Source organism: Macrobrachium nipponense, chromosome 32 (genome assembly GCF_015104395.2).
Source record: "Macrobrachium nipponense isolate FS-2020 chromosome 32, ASM1510439v2, whole genome shotgun sequence".
NCBI classification, from domain to species: domain Eukaryota; kingdom Metazoa; phylum Arthropoda; class Malacostraca; order Decapoda; family Palaemonidae; genus Macrobrachium; species Macrobrachium nipponense.
In genome coordinates this window covers 6480252-6492751 of record NC_061094.1, presented here as the reverse complement: position 1 = coordinate 6492751, position 12500 = coordinate 6480252, and positions in this window count along the sequence as shown.

Here is a 12500-nt window from a genome sequence, read left to right as displayed (position 1 = left end):
ATACACAAAGCACTACACCCAAGAGCAAATACGGACAGACTATACATAACACGAAAGGAAGGAGGGAGAGGATATACTAAGTATAGAGGACTGCGTCAACATCGAAAACAGAGCACTGGGGCAATATCTGAAAACCAGTGAAGACGAGTGGCTCAAGAGTGCATGGGAAGAAGGACTTATAAAAGTAGACGAAGACCCAGAAATATACAGAGACAGGAGAAAGACAGACAGAACAGAGGAATGGCACAACAAACCAATGCACGGACAATACATGAGACAGACTAAAGAACTAGCCAGCGATGACAATTGGCAATGGCTACAGAGGGGAGAGCTAAAGAAGGAAACTGAAGGAATGATAACAGCGGCACAAGATCAGGCCCTAAGAACCAGATATGTTCAAAGAACGATAGACGGAAATAACATCTCTCCCATATGTAGGAAGTGCAATACGAAAAATGAAACCATAAACCACATAGCAAGTGAATGCCCGGCACTTGCACAGAACCAGTACAAAAAGAGGCATGATTCAGTGGCAAAAGCCCTCCACTGGAGCCTGTACAAGAAACATCAGCTACCTTGCAGTAATAAGTGGTACGAGCATCAACCTGAAGGAGTGATAGAAAACGATCAGGCAAAGATCCTCTGGGACTATGGTATCAGAACGGATAGGGTGATACGTGCAAACAGACCAGACGTGACGTTGATTGACAAAGTCAAGAAGAAAGTATCACTCATTGATGTCGCAATACCATGGGACACCAGAGTTGAAGAGAAAGAGAGGGAAAAAAATGGATAAGTATCAAGATCTGAAAATAGAAATAAGAAGGATATGGGATATGCCAGTGGAAATCGTACCCATAATCATAGGAGCACTAGGCACGATCCCAAGATCCCTGAAAAGGAATCTAGAAAAACTAGAGGCTGAAGTAGCTCCAGGACTAATGCAGAAGAGTGTGATCCTAGAAACGGCACACATAGTAAGAAAAGTGATGGACTCCTAAGGAGGCAGGATGCAACCCGGAACCCCACACTATAAATACCACCCAGTCGAATTGGAGGACTGTGATAGAGCAAAAAAAAAAAAAAAATATAATTAATTGATTATTATTATTATTATTATTATTATTATTATTATTATTATTATTATTACTACGTATGCAAGAACAATGTTCGAAAATAAATCCCGTACTTGAGAGCCACTTTTGTAGCTAGTAAGAATTGCCTTTGTACATCTGACAAAAGAGACACTATTAAAGAATGCATTACGCATTGCATGCAAATTACTCTTTGGAAGCGAATGCTTAATGCAGCTGGTTTAGCACTTGCAATGACTGCCACTGCCGTCTCCATTTGTCTGAGTAATTTACAAATAGAAATACCTTTTACTGTGAGCGAGTTTCCAATATTAATTTATAGATGAATTATTAAGTGTGTGAGACTTGAATTCATGTCGTGGTCACTATATTGAGGCAAGGGATTTCGTCTCAAGAATCGTTGAGTACGAAGGAATTAATATTGATTCGCCTTAGTGTAGAATATTTTGCATTATATATATATATATATATATATATATATATATATATATATATATATATTTATAAATATATATATATATATTTATAAATATATATTTAAAATGTATGTTATATATATAAATGTGTGTGATATATATATATATATATATATATATATATATATATATATATATATATATATATACATATATATATATATATATATATATATATATATATATATATATATATATATATATATATATATATATATATATATATATATGTGTGTGTGTGTGTGTGTGTGTGTGTGTGTGTGTGTGTGTGTGTATGTATATATAGCTATTACTTGTCAAAGTTTCTGGTTCCAGTTTTAAAACCTTTAACTTTTAGTGAGTTTGGTGTCCCATATTCTTCCAAGTTTGTCAAAGAATTGTGTTCTTTCGATTTTAACCAAGATGTTGTAATGGCTAGTTTTGATGTAACCGCTCTTTTCACAAATATCCCATTAAAAGAAACAACTGACATTCTTATTAATATATGTGAAAACCACATAGCTTTTGGACTTAGTAAAGTAGATTTGCGAAAATTATTGCAACTGGCTACAATTGATGGCATTTTTACTTTTGATGGTAAATTATATAATCAAATAGATGGAGTTGCTATGGGAAATTCCCTTGGATCTGTATATGCAGATTGCTTCATGGGTTATTGTGAAAAGATTTGGATGTATGAATGCCCTGTTGCTTTCAAACCCTTGTATTATCGTAGGTACGTGGATGATACTTTCCTTGTGTTTAAGGAACGTTCACACGTAGATTTATTTTTTGAATATCTTAATTTTCGTCATCCTAATATTTCTTTTACTTGTGAGACAGAACAGGATAATATGTTGTCATTTTTAGATGTCCAGGTACACAGAAATAGAGGTAAATTTGAGACTTCCGTTTATAGGAAAAGTACTTTTACTGGCTTGGGATAGAATTATCTTAGTTTTTCACCAAAGTTGTATAAACTTAATTCAATACGTACTATGATAAATAGAGCTAACAATGTTTGTTGTGATTTTAATTTTTTTCATCAAGACATGGTCTTTCTCCAGAGTGATTTTTCCGAAAATTCTTATCCCGTATTTGTTTTTTACAAAGTTCTGAAAAATTTTCTAGATGAGAAATTTTGTCCCAGACCGGTGCACAGTACTGCTAGTAAAGATGTAAAGTACATTAATTTGCCTTACCTTGGTCATAGTAGCTACTTGGTACGAAAAAAGTTACAAGAAATACTTAAGCATAGTTTTCCTAAAGTTAGTTTCAGATTTGTTTTTATTAACCCTTTTACTGTAGAATCACTTTTGAGGGAGAAGCCTGCTCTTCCTGTGGACCTTAATTCGAGTGTCGTTCACTTGTTTACCTGATCGCAGTGTGGTCTGCGATACGTGGGATCCAGTACCCGCTGGCTTAAACACAGAACTTTGGAACATAGAGGTCTTTCTGTTAGAACTAGGTTTCCTCTTTCTAAACCACCTGTTTCTGCCATAAGGGAACACAGTTTAGTACAGGATCATCCTTTCACTCACTTAGATGTTAGAGTACTGTCTTTTTGCTCAAATAGACTGGACCTTTTAATTTCAGAGTCGCTGTTTATTAAGAAAATGAAACCGGAATTGAACAACAACTCGTCCGTACTCAACTAGCTATCATATAGTTTCATAATAGGTACACAAAGTGGGTCGTTAGCCATTTTACTTTTGAGTGTGGTAGTTTGTTTACGTTTCATATTATTTTTATTTCTGTTTTTGTATGTGTTGCGTTTGTTTTAGTTTTTTCGTAATTTTTAATTTTTAGTCTGTATGTGATGTTCGTTTTATTTTATGTTTTTACTAAAGCTTTTAATAAGACAATTCTTTTTAATCTAATTTTTAGTGATTTCTCATCCTTGTCATTTTTTCAGCCTGAAGATGAGGTTTTAAACCTCGAAAGCTCGTATAATAAAGAATGTTCTTCCTGGTCTTGGCATTATTATTTATCATCAAGCTATATAAATGTATAATTATATAATATATATATATTATTATATAGTAACTAAATATATATACATATAGTATATATTATTATATAAATGTATTAGTATATTAAATATAAATGCTATTAAATAGTTTATAATATATATTATATATATATATTAATATATATATATAATATTATAGTATATATTATATATATATATATAAATTATATATATAAATGCAATATATATATATATATAAATGTATATATATATATATATATATATATATATATATATTATATATATATTATATATATATATATAATATATATATATATTATATATATATATATATATATATATAAATGTATAAATATATATATATGTAATATATATATATATATATATATATATATATATATATATATATATATATATATATATATATATGATATATATGATATATATATATATATATATAATATATATATATATATATCTATATATGTAATATATATATAAATATAAAATATATAATATATAGATATAAATAAAATGAAATATATATATATTATTATATATATATATTATGTATATATTATAATATATATAATAGTATATATAAGTTATATATATATTATATTACGATGAATGCACATGCAGAAATCCACTTAAATACAAATACATACTCACTTCTCCGTCTAGGGCTCTTGCTCGCTCGCTTCGCGTGCCGTGCCAGGCCAACCTTTTGTAGAAAGCGTGACGGCAGCAGGTGACAAATTAATGTGACCTCCACCAGCAACTGAACTGCGTGACTTCCGTTGCCTGGGAATTGACGACGTGCTTCGTTCATTAAGCAGTTAGATTTGCTATGGAGTCACACGACAGGAAACTGCGTCGATTTCATGATTCGTTTATACTTAGAAGCCAGTGGGTTTGTTTTGTTTGTGTGTATGGTGTTTTTACGCTGCATGGAACCAGTGGTTATTCAGCGACGGGACCAACGGCTTTACGTGACTTCCGAACCACGTCGAGAATGAAATTCTATCACCGGAAATACATATCTCTAACCCCTCAGTGGAATGGGCGAGAATCGAACTCGCGGCCACCGAGGTGGCAGGCAAAGACCATACCAACCACGCCACTGAGGCGCTTAGAAGCCAGTGGGAAAATAGATATTTCGACATTTGTGGGATGTTTGTTTGTTTGTTTGTATGGTGCTTTTACGTTGCATGGAACCAGTATGGTTATTCAGCAACGGGACCAACGGCTTTACGTGACTTCCGAACCACGTCGAGAGTGAACTTCTGTCACCAGAAATACACATCTCTCACTCCTAAATGGAATGGCCGAGAATCGAACCCGCGACCACCGAGGTGGGACGCTAATACCATACCAACCACGCCGCTGAGGCGCTCATGCGTGGGATGGAGGAATATATAAAACTTATGCCTTAAGAGCAAAAAAGCTCGAAAGGTGTAACAGGAGGAAGACCTCTTGAAGCAGTTGCATTGAGGAAGGTGGAAGGATATATTGGGAGTGATAGACTATGAACGAAGGTACAGTAAAAGGAATGAAAGGGGTTGCAGATACGGGCCGTAGGGACGCTGCAAAAACATTAAAGTAAAGCCTGCAGTGCGATGCAGGAGGTGCACTGAAGGCGCTAGCTCCCTAAGGTGTCAAATTATGTGGCGACTCTGGGTGAAGTATACAATTGATTCAATCAGTGTCTCTCAATATTGTGTAATTGAGTCTCTCAGATGCGCGCGCGCGCACACACACACACACATGTGCATATATATACATATAATATATATCTATATATATTTAATATATCCATAAATCCAAGGTAGAAGGCAAGTGTAACTGGGGCTTTGAACAAGTAGTTTCGTAGCTTACTACATTCTCAAGTTCACACTGAATCCAGGAGAGGCTGACGTACTTAAATATACCAAGGGAGGGCGGGGTTGAAGTTTAATCTTAGCAGAGTGATCTTTGAGCAGAAAAGCCATGGAAAGAAAATCAAGAACTAATACAGGGTGGAGATTTATATTGGTCAAACTTGGAAAGGAATTTCATGAGGCTTAACGAATAATGGCATCGTGGATCATTGGCCTAAGACAGGCCGTGCCATTAACTGGAGTAAGTTTGATTTGCATAAATTTTTGGCACTATGCCAAACACTGGGGTAACTAAGGCCATTCAGCGCTGCAACGGAAATTGACAGTAAAAGGTTTGATAGGTGTAACAGGAGGAAAACCTCAAAGCAGTTGCACTATGAAATAATTGTTAGAAGGTGGACATGGACAATAGGATGAAAGAAAGAGAATATGAAAGGAAGTACAGTAGTTCATGAAAGCAATGAAAGTAGTTGCAGCTAGGGGCCGAAGGGAAGCTGCAAAGAACCTTAAGTAATGCCTACATTGCACCAAATGAGGTGCACTGATGGCATTACCCCCCACTGCGAACTGGAATAAGGCATCGATATAATCAACACGGGCAATGACCAAAGGAAAAGGAGTGTGTTGGAGTCCATTTTTATTGAAGCCACATCAATGAGAAATAGAAATCTCCACCCTGGACTAGCTCTTGATCCTCTTTCAATGTCTTTTTTTGCTTAAAGAATACTCTGCTAAGATTAACAAACAATAACCCAGCCCTCCGTTTGAATAAATAAGGCTTGTCAACCTCTTCTGGATTTTGTGTAACTTCAGAATGTAGAACTAAACTACGAAAGTACTTGTTCATAAGCCCCAGTTTCACTCAACTTCTACCGTGGCTTTAAGGTTATTCTCAAGCACGCGTTCCTTTGTGCTACATTGCATATTTAATATATATATATATATATATATATATATATATATATATATATATATATATATATATATATATATCACACATCGAATTCCCTATAACTTGGGATCTTATGCACACGGAACTGTATGTAATAAATGTATTTGATCAGACCCCGCGATGACCCATGACTTTTTGATGGGGAAATGATTGACAGAGGCTTATTTCATTGATCGGGAGGTGCAATTATTGTCTATTATTCCCGTGGGGTGTAATTCATCACAGTGGTATAATGAATTCAGCATTGATAAGTATTGATTTCATTATATTTTGATAACTACTATATTATGGAAGTTTTTCATCGATTGAGTGTTCTTATAAGTATTATGAGAAGTCAGAAATTTTATTGTCAGCTACATATATCTACTTATATATATATATATATATATATATATATATATATATATATATATATAGATAGATAGATATTTATATGTATAATATATACATATAAATATCTATATATATATATATATATATATATATATATATATATATATATATATATATATATATATATATATATATACACCCTACATAAATGTGTAATTGTTTCTCATTTCAAGACTCAAGCTACTAAGATTATTATTATTATTATTATTATTATTATTATTATTATTATTATTATTATTATTATTACAGGTCTTCAAAGACGCCACTTTCCCACGAGAGATCCCCACATGCATTGCATCTTGCTCATAGACTGTAATTTCGAGTGAATAAACAGTCCCCCTCCTGATGTAATTACCCAGGAATTCCAGCATTCCAGGGAGCAACTAGAAGTGCAGTCACTACCCCTCCATAATCGTCATGATCACAGAACTCTTAGTTGCAGAGACGAAGAGTGATATTACTTCCATCAAACTCTCGGGGACTAGATTGTGTTCGTTTGTTTGTATGGTGTTTTTACGTTGATGGAACGAATGGTTATTCAAGCAACGGGACCAACCGCTTTACGCGTGACTTCCGAACCACGTCGAGAGTGAACTTCTTATCACCAGAAATACACATCTCTGACCCCTCAATGGAATGGCCGAGAATTGAACTCGTGGCCACCAAGGTGGCCTCAGGCCAAGACCAAACCGGCTACGCCACTGAGGCGCTCCTCGGGGACTAGAAACTGGCTTAACTTACGACCGACTTTTGAAGGCTACCTGATTTGTATCGAGTTTCCTGGATACTTTGCTCGTGAATACTCGATGGAATATGGAATTTAGGCCAAGCGCTGGGACCTCTGATCCCAGCGCTTGGGAAATTGAGAGTAAGATGTTTTGAAAGGCGTAATAGGAGTAGGATCTCGTAGTTGCACTGTAAAACAATTGTGAGGAGAGTTGAAAGCAAGAAGCACGTAAGAGAATAGTATGGAGGTATAGTCAAAGAAATGAAAGGGGTTGCAGCTAGGGGCCGAAGGGACGCTGCAAAGAACCTTTAGTAATGCCTACAGTGCAAAGCGTGAGGTGCGCTAACGGCATATATATATATATATATATATATATATAATATATATATATATATATATATATATATATATATATATATATATATATATTATATATATATATCTATATATATTATATCTCACTTATTTCATCAGCCTCTCGCTGCCCATAAGACCATTTTTATGCATTGCAGGAAAAGGCAAAAATCTTCAACTAAACAACAATAACAAAAACTGCTCAAGATCTGTGGTGGCCAAAATTGTTCTTTCATTGCTGTTTTCAGATATTTTTATTTTTTCTTCCTATATAACATATAATGGCTTTGTTTTTCAATGTTTACCGAAGGCAAGACACAAACTCTTATTCCCCTGGGAGGGTGAAAGTTCGGTCTTGTTGGGGGAGTGGAATTTGGTTAGGAAAAAATAAGATAAAAAAATAAAAGCAAATATGTCAGAAGCTCCGAGAAAGGAGATAGAGATATGAGGAGAAAGGAGGGTGGGTGGCGGTAGAGGGAGGTTGGCTTGTTGAAGAATGTTCCCCAATTCTAACCCCCACCCCCCAACAACCCCCATTCTTAAAAAAAATTGTTATTGGAGCCGGAGGCTAAAGAAGTTTCCCATATTACTTCCGATATCTGGCCTTACTTTACCTACCTATTAATCTCTCTCTCTCTCTCTCTCTCTCTCTCTCTCTCTCTCTCTCTCTCTCTCTCTCCAAAGCAAAGCACTGCATCATGCAGAGCAACATAGACACTTGTTCTCGAGATCATTTCCGAGATGATTCGCATTCCTCATAAACATTCTTCTTCAACACAAAGGTCAAGAAACCTGCAATGAAGTTTTCCACTTCACAAAAGGTTTTCCATTTAAAAAGTACACTTTCACTTATAATTTGGGGTGAAGACGAAGGAATCTTCCTTCTTTTTAGGCCTGTTCCCCTGTCAGTTCTTATGTAAAATTTTGGAATGGGGTCACGAACCACGGGCCCATTTCCATCCAGCCTTTATAACCGTTACTTCTTAGTCCAACTGTACTTAGGGTTTTCCCCCAGATCTCTAGGTCCTTGTACCTCATCTCACTTATTTCCTGGAGTCTCTTATTTTGACCTCCAAACTTTCTCTCATTCATTGTCTTGAACGCTGATTGGATGACAGTGCCCCACTATACCAGGTATCTAATTCACCAACTGAGACAACAGAATCACGATGGGCTTTTTAGAAAACGACGATAACGAGACACTCGCCACCACTGATCAACAACTGAGCCAACAGAAGCACGACGGGCTTTTTCAGAAAACGCTCATAACGGGACACTCACCACCACTGATCAACCTGCTGGGACTACATGCAGGGATCACAAGTCCGGGGCTTAATTTCCTATCAAGATATGTAACAGTTCTTTCTGATGAAGTATATTTCCTGAAAACCGAACTGGCTTCTTTTACTGGAGTAATAGACTTTATGCCATGAAGAGGTATAATACTTTTTTGGGGTATTTTGTAGTTAGCTTCTGTATGCAATTCGCTCCAGCTTATTTTGTGTGAAATAAAGCATTTACTATTATTATTACAAGCAAACATATGTATACAGAAATTATATATGAAAATTCGTAAAATAACTTAAGTCTACGGGAATAACCAGCCTCGTTTCACGGGCAGAACCAGTTCCGTTTCAGAGAATTCCTTCTCGCCCCCACCCTCTTCGGAGGAGGGTGGGGGTAGGATGAAACCCCACTATAAACCATCTTAGGGCTCCCCACTATAACCCTGCCAAGTTTCATGCCAATCGGACCAGCCGTTTGGCCGTGATGGAATGACAGATGGATGGGCTGACATTACACCCATTATAGGAAGATATTGATATTATTATATAACCTAGGCACCTGGGGGCCAAACAAGTCTTTATGGGTGCCGGTCCCAAGCTCGGATAAATAGGGAGGGTTGGTATCAGGAAGGGCATCCGGCTGTAAAAATCTGTGCCAAAACCTAAAACTGGAATGAGCCGAAATATGAAAAGAGGTAATGCTAGGGCGTACTCCGTAAACGACGCACAGAGACATCACCCTAACTCTGTGATAAAGCGAGGGCTACCGCATCAGGAGCAGGTGCAGCTAAAGAAGCGAGCTCGCATTGGGTTTAGAGTATGTCAGCTTAATATTGGGTCCATGACTGGGAGAGGTAGGGAATTGGCCGACTCGATGAAAGAAAAGAAAGTAGATGTTATGTATGTGCAAGAAATGCAATGGAAAGGAAATAAAGCTAAAGAGTTGGGTAATGGATATAAGCTATATTATAGTGGAGCAAATAAACAAGGCAGAAATGGAGTTGGCATAGTACTGTCTAGTGAACTGAAGAATACAGTGATAGAAGTGCATAGAAAGAATGCCCGTATCATCATATTGAAGATATAATATTCAGAATCTCTCCTCCATAACATAAGTGCATATGCACCACAAGTTGGTTGCACAGAAGAAGAGAAGGGAAATTTCTGAAGAGACATGGATGGAATAATGCAAGAACTGGAAGAACATGAGAGGGTGATATAGGGGACAGATTTGAATGGCCAAGTCGGAAGTGAAAATGGAATTGGGGAGAGAAACCCAGGAGAGAGTGTAGTGGACTTTCCTGTGTCATTCGACATGGCAATAGTAAACACATTCTTTAAGAAGAAAAGGAAACACCTAATAACATATAGGAGTGGGGGAAGATGCTCCCAGCTAGACGACTTCCTGTATAAAAGGATAAAGCTGGTGAAGGTCAATAACTGCAAAGTTATTCCAGGCGACCATGTAGCCCCCCAACACAGACTGCTATGTATGGACATGAAGTTAAAAAGGAAAGAAAAACCAAAGCTAAAGGGATAAGGAAAATTAAATGGTACAAATTAGAGAAGGAAGGGGATTATAAGAGAGAGTTTAAGAGGAGGGTTTTGGAGGATATTGATGTTCAAGAATGGTGGGCACGAAATGCAGCAGTAATAAGACGGCATGGAAAGGAGTTGCTAGGAGAGACATCTGGTATCATATGGGAAGAAAAGGAGAGTTGGTTGTGGGATGAAGACATTGAGAAAGTAGTAAAAGATTAGAAGGAGGCAAAGAAAAGATGGGAAGAGTCACAGTCAGTGGAAGACAGAGATAGGTTCAGAGAGAAAAACAAGGTGGCGGAAAAGGTGGTAGCCCAAGCTAAAGCAAAGTCTTATGATGATCTGTATAATGAGCTGGGGACAAAGAGAGGATTAAAGATGATGATCAAGCTATCAAGGGCTATAAATAAGTGCACCAAAGATATTACACATATCAAACAAATAAATGATCAAGATGGTGTAGTAGTTAGAAAGGAGGAAGACATTGTGAAGAGATGGAAATAATATTTCGAACAGTTGTTAAGTGAAGAAAATAATAGACTAATAAGAGAGGATGGGCAAGTGAACATTGGCATGGTAATGAGGTTTTCTAGGCAAGAGGTGATGAAGAATGGGAAGGCAACCGGACCAGACATGATTCCTATGGAGGCATGGAAAGCATTAGGAGATGAAGGAGTGGATATACTGTACAATCTTATGATAAAGATCCTTGAACAGGAAAAGATACCAAATGAGTGGCGTGGGAGTATATTGATCCCAGTTTTTAAAGGGAAAGGCGATGTCCAAGAGTGTGGTAATTATAGGGGCATTAAATTGATGTCCCACACTTTGGAGTTACTGGAAAGGATGATAGATGCTAGACTGAGAGAAGAAGTACAAATAGGTAAAGAGCAGTTGGAATTTATGAAGGGAAGGGAACAACAGTGGTATATTTTGTCTGAGGCAACTAATGGAGAAATTTGGGGAAAAGCAAAGGGACCTACGTATGGTATTCATTGACCTTGAAAAGGCTTATGACCGAGTCCCAAGACAAGAGGTATGGAGGAGTCTGAGGGAGAAGATAGTGCCAGAGAAGTACGTGTGATTGATACAAGAGATGTACCGGAATGAGTGAGGAGCAGTGTTGGGGAGACAGAGGGTTTTCAGGTGAGAGTAGGATTACACCAGGGGTCGGCTCTGAGCCCATTTATCTTTAACATAGTGATGGCCGTTATAATAGAGGAAGTAAGGGAGGCAGTGCCATGGAACATATTGTATGGGGATGATGTTGTTCTGTGCGCAGTGAGCAGGGAAGATCTGGAAATGAAATTGGAAAGATGGAGACAAGTACTGGAGGACAGAGGAATGAGAATAAGTAGATGTAAAACAGAATATATGTGTACCACCACTGATCGGGATGATAGAGAAAGTATTCAGCTTGGTGGAGAACAAATAAAGGAAGTTGATAAGTTTAAGTATTTGGGATCTTATGTTAACGCTGGAGGAAGTATGGAAGAAGAAGTAAAACATCGTGTACATGCAGGCTGGAACAATTGGAGAGCGGCCTCTGGAGTTCTTTGTGACAAAAGAGTACCGCTGAGGTTAAAAACAACAATGCTGTATGGTATGGAAACAGCAAGTATGAGAAAAACAGAGGAGAAGATGGATGTGGCAGAAATGAGAATGCTTAGGTGGATGTCTGGGTGACAAGAGAGGATAGGATCAGAAATGACTACATAAGGTGGTCGACTAAGGTGGTGGAAGTATCAAAGAAAGTACAGGAGGGGAGGCTGAGATGGTATGGACACCTGTTGAGGAGAGATGAGGACCACGCTGGGAGACATACTA